We start from the raw sequence: 6,000 nt of genomic DNA, 5'->3' as shown, positions 1-6,000 counted from the left end.
CATCAATTTCCTACTTTTCAAGCTTGAGAAGAAGCTGTGTTTTAAGGGCAAGGGAATGCCAGGAACTTAAAATTATTATAATTGTCATTTTACATAAAGTAACCTGCCTTTTGTAATACGAGTGATTACGAGCCCTAAACTAGGTCGTTTACTTTAGTGGCAGTTATTGTTACAAATAATCTATATATCTATATGTATTGCGAGGAGGGTTTTCAGGATGATTAAATCAAAATGTTTATAACTCCTTTTTTTTTTTTATAGAGTTTTGAATTTTTTTAATTGTTATATATCCTTTCATGTTTTTTGAATTTAAAAGTAAGAAGTGGCCCACTTATGTAGGATTTGATTTGAAATATATTAATGTGAGGGTAAATAAAGAGGAAAAATCACCAAGCCTACTAAAAGTAAAAAAATAAATAACAATATTTTACCCTTCAACTTACTAATTCTAACTAAAAGGGCAAATTATATAGAAAACAAAAAGAAAATAATATTCATTGGTCTTGGATTAAAAATATCAATAATGGTACCATTTGTGAATCCTAAATTATGAAACCACTAAATAAAAAAATAAAGTATTACTAGCCTAAAAAAACAAATTATGGATTTAAAGGGTTTGGGAGAATGGTGAAAGGAAAATAATAGAAAATTGGGGGGGGGGAGGGGGGCAATGATAGAAAGCTAGAGGCTAGCTATAGATGAGGGAAAGACAATAACAAGGAGTTAAAGAGTGGTGGAAAAAGTTGAAAAGGAAGGTGAACTATTACAAGATTGGACGGAGAGAGGGAAGAAGAAAGGATGGGATTATGGGGATATGACAGGAAGGATGGTACCGTAGTAAGAGGTTTGAAAGTCATAGAATGTAGCAGATAGCCAATTAGCAGGTAAAAGATGGGAGAAATAATTTTCTAAAATTGAGGAAAATGAATTAGTTGTACTTTATATTTTTAATGTTAAAAAGTTTGATGTATAGGTATAACATGATATATTGATAAATAAGTTTACAATTGCTCTATCATATAAATCGTTATATATTATTATTTCATTCAAATTATTATCATATATTGACAAACAATAGGTTAACAAAATTTGGTTTCAACTTATTTAAAATATTAAAATTAAGAAATTTTATTTTGTATTTATGAAATAAACTTTTTTTAACATGTTAAGTATACATTTCTTTAAATTTTTTTTTGTCTTTTCATATACTTTATCCTATACAATAATATATAAATATTGTTTTGAATTGAAATATAAATCTGTACATAGCACGAGTCAGAATACTAATGGCTATGCATTAAAGGCAAGAGATATAACAGAAATTGTATCGGATAACTGAATGAAAGATTCTGGGAAAGTTGGGGTAGGAGGAGTAATTAGGGATGAAATGGGAATCTGGAAAAGGGGATTTTGCACAAACTTAGGAATAATTAGCAATGTCACTGCTGAGCTATGGGGCATAATCCGGGGTTTGGAACTTGCATGGGAGGAAGACATCAGGAAGATTGAGGTAGAAATAGATTCACTAACCAGTATTATGCTAATAAAGGAGAAGAATAGGGAGGGACCATATGCAAACTTGGTGAAGATGATTCTAGAGTGGGTGAAAACAGATTGGGAGTGCAAGATAATCCATACATGGAGAGAAGGAAATAGAGTAGCTGATTGTTTCCCTAAGAGCAATCTGGAACAGGACATGGGATTGACAATTGTGCAAGAACCACCAGATAGTGTGAGGAGTCTTTTACTTGAAAATATCATAGGGCTTGCTGCCCCAAGGCTTGTAGAAAGCTAGTGGGCCTTAAGTCCTCCAACGCACTAAACAAAAAAAAAAAGATTCTTCCTCCTTGCTCAATTCTCTCTCTCGTTCACTCTCTTCCTATCTTTCTTTGCTTTTCTCTTTCTCTTTCTGTCTTCATTCTACACTCCTTCCTCTATATTCTTCTTCATCTTTAATTCTAAGCTACTAACATCTTCCTATTGATTCTAGTTGTGATGGCAACTTGAAGACTCTTAAACCCTTTTTTGGCCACTCAGCTGACCCTAGTGATTAAGATTCGCTATGTTATCAAATTGAGTTCAAATTTATATACCATTTGGTTTGTTATGACTCAACAAGGCTTGATAAAATTACATTAAAAGTTAAAGTGATAAAGTGATAAAATCAAGGCTTAATTAAATATTTTATAAAGTGATAAAATTACATTAAAAATTAATAATAAATAAACAAATTCAATTTCGAATAGATCTTGATTTTATGGGAGATAAGATCTAATAGCCTAGGCTCCTCTTCATTGCACTGAAGAGAATTTTTCTCCATTACACCCCAATAAAATTAATTTAAAAATTATATTAAAAAATCAACACCATTCATAATATATCTTTACTACTCATGTAATAGTAGAATTTTTCAGTTATGCCCCTATTATGACCCATGTAATTTTGAAAAATTTTCAATTGTACCCCTATTATGTTGTTTAGTGTGTGTGTGTTGTGTGTATATATATAATTAGTTTTGTAACTTAATGAAAACGAAATGTTGCAAAATTCAAAAAATGGCCTTCCACATAAACAAAATGAATTTTGTGAATTTTTCAGTAAAAGTAAAAATATAGAGTAATTGTATTGCTTAGTAAAAATAAAATAAACCTAATTTTTTTAAAGAAAGTGGAGGTGACTTTTCAATAAAACAAGAAGTTTTATATCCTTGTCCCCTAGAAAACTATAGCTCTGTGGTTACTTTAAAAGGTTTTTCAGCATTGGATCAAGTGGAAAGAGTTGTGTGCCGACTCGGCACAGGAGGATAGGTGCTCATTTGTTATTGGAGGTTCATTCAGCGTTCTCGATCAAATTATGGTGGCGGTTCCGAACGAGTGATTGTTTATGGTCGACATTTATGCGGGCCATGTATTGTCGACATCCATGCATGGTGGGGTTCATGCAGGGCAGCTCATATGTGTGGCGTCGAATGCTCCAAGTACGTGAGGTGGCGGAGCAAAACCTTTGGTGGTTGGTGCGGTCTGGTCAGTGTAACTTCTGGTTTGACAATTGGCTAGGATCCGGTCCTTTGTGCCAGTACCTGCAAAGTGTCTCGGATCACTTAGTAGTTGACTTTGTGTCGAACGGATGGTGGAATCAACATTTGTTGCGACGCTGGGTCTCGGATGACATAGTTTCAGAGATTGTTACTAAATTTGCCCCAGCGGGGTCTGCGCATGATTGTGCAGTGTGGGGGTTGACGGAGTCAGGGGATTTCTCGATTGCTTCATCCTACGTGCTACTCAGTAGGCAGACGCCTTCTTCGTTCATGTTTGACAGGGTTTGACATCCTTTGTTACCGCTCAAGATATCTTTTTTCATGGTGCGGCTGTTGCGGGATCGCTACCTTTAGCGTCGTCGTTAGGGAGATTGCATGTGTATGGCCCATCAAAGTGTTTTTGTTGCACGGCCTCGCAATCCGAATCATTGGAACACATCTTCGCGGAAGGAGAATTAGCTTAGTTCCTGTAGGCATTTTTCGGGGACGGTGTGGGTGTGCTGTACAGAGGGACATGGGTGCATTCACGGCTGACTGGTTGGTGGTGCCAACCGAAACGTCACTCTCGTATGGAGTCGCTAAACACAGTGTTGCCTAGCATAATCTGCTGGCATATATGGTTAGCACGTAATCTTGCACATTTTGAAGGGCAGTGCCTGCGTAGGCAGACCATTTGTGACCGTATACTGGCAGATATAGTGGGGATATTTTGCAGGAAGTATGCAGGGGAGTTTGTTGGGCTTGGCTCCTGGTATGCATTCTACTCCAATATCTCTGGATGGAGGCCTCGATACTCCCTTAGACTGGTTCGTTGGGAGTTCCCTGCCCAAGGGAGTTGTAAGCTAAATACGGATGGATGTTCACTAGGCAACCCGGGAGTTAGTGGCGGGGGTGGTGTGCTCAGGGATTCATCTGGTGCATTGTTCTTTGGGTTTTCTATTCCATTTGGGGAGCTGACATGTATCCAAGCTAAGGTCAAGTCTCTACTGTTTGGGGTGTAGCTATGTCTTCTTCAGGGCTTCTCGCGTATACAGGTGGAGGAGGACTCTCTTGTGTTAGTCAACTTAATGCTACATAAATCGAGGTGCCCGTGGTTAATTCGGTCGGAGCTAGAAACGTTATTGGCAATCCAGGGCTTCGAATGGACAGTGGGGCATTGTTATCGCGAGGCGAATTAGGTGGCGGATGCTTTAGCCAAGGTGTGGGCATAGTCTGAGGATATTGTCATGTATACATCACAGTCCGATTTACCAAGATTGGCGAGGGGGGCCTTGGGTTTAGATAGATCACAGACCCCCGTCATACATATTAGAACTGTTCACAATTAAAGCCTTTGTAATTTTGCTTTGTGGTCTTTAATAATATAAGGGGGTGGCGTCCCTCCCTGCATATGGGGTTAGCCGGAAAAAAAAGGTTTCTCATATATTTTTTAAAGAAAATTATTGTATTATTATGTAATTTTGTGTTATATTACTCATTAAATAGAAATTTTTATATCTGTTCAAAGCGACAACTTGGCATGTCCAATTATTGCTCCAAAAACCAATAAAAGACTTCCATGTGAATATACAAGATCCCCACTAAATAGATGTAATATAGTTTATGTGAATATTGTTGTTATGTACTACTTTTAGGAAAGATAAGGAAGAAATTTTGATATTATTTTTGCCCCCACTAACAATTATTTCTGGCTCCGCCACTGTATGAAGCCCCACGTTTAGGCCACTGATCAAGCTTACTTCTCATGTTGCAGATATTCTAGATGGTTATATCTATGCAAAAGTCCTTTATGATTTGATCGTGATGCACATGGCCTGTGATATAAAGGCTTAAAGATGTACCACAAAATTTTTCTTTTGGATTAATGCAGTAAATTATGCTATTCATCACGTATACACCGCAAACAATGTGGTTCCTTGTTTACAGAAGTACAAACAATATTCCCGTTTTTATACACTTCCCTTAGGAGTATAAAAAAAATATTTGACATGTTAGATCCTGATCAAATTTTTGCTGAGAATAGTAGCAGAATTAGAAAATTTAATTTGAGGGAGTGAAATGCATACACATATAAACTTTGGAGTCAATATAAAATTTTTTGAAAAGTTTCGAGGGACAAATAGCTTAATGCATATAGGAAATTTTGAAAATTCTCAAACTTTTAAAAAGAGAGAGCATGATTTTCTAGAAACTTGGGAGAAAATAGCTAAATATATATAGAATATTTTAAAAATTCTTAAACTTTTATAGAAGACAAAACATGAATTTCTAGAATTTGTGAGATGGTGGCCCCTCCCTGCCCTTAGTTCTGCCCTTGACTAAGAAAATGTTGAAGATTTTTCAAAACTGAGAATCCGGCCATGGATTATTGAGAATCTGTCCATGGATTCAGAATCCGGCGTTGGATTCTATGGAAAGTGAAATGGATTTAAAGTCCGGATTCACTCCAAAGGATTGTGAAAATTTTGTTGAAACCTGTCAAACTGGATCCATAAATGGATCCATTAGGATCACGGTCGAATCCTTAGTAGCAATCAACAAGTTTCAATTTTTTGTTTTGGCACATTTTTGTATTTTGGTGGTTAATTAACCTCCAAATGATGTCTAAACCACTGAAGAATATCTGAACACTTGCATTAGTATTGAGGAACCTTTTGACCAACATAATTCAAAGAAAATTACAAATTAGTTGAACAAAAGTAGCACACTTGATCACTTTACAATCTCTCTTTTATAAAAGGTCAAGTAGAAAGTGGTTAGCTGCAGAAAATCATTTTTCTACTATCTAGAATTATGTGCAAAAAAAATGCATCATATTTCAAGTTTGTGTTTGTCTCATTTAGTGCAAAAGTAGAAGACAAACAAATTTCAAATTATTCTAAAGGATATTTGTCCAAATTCTTTTGTACACGAATTTTGGACAAATAAAATCTAAAGGAAAGTGATTTAGAATTACTATTTGA

Source organism: Coffea eugenioides, chromosome 10, assembly GCF_003713205.1.
Source record: "Coffea eugenioides isolate CCC68of chromosome 10, Ceug_1.0, whole genome shotgun sequence".
Classification (NCBI taxonomy): domain Eukaryota; kingdom Viridiplantae; phylum Streptophyta; class Magnoliopsida; order Gentianales; family Rubiaceae; genus Coffea; species Coffea eugenioides.
This window is presented reverse-complemented; position numbering follows the sequence as displayed.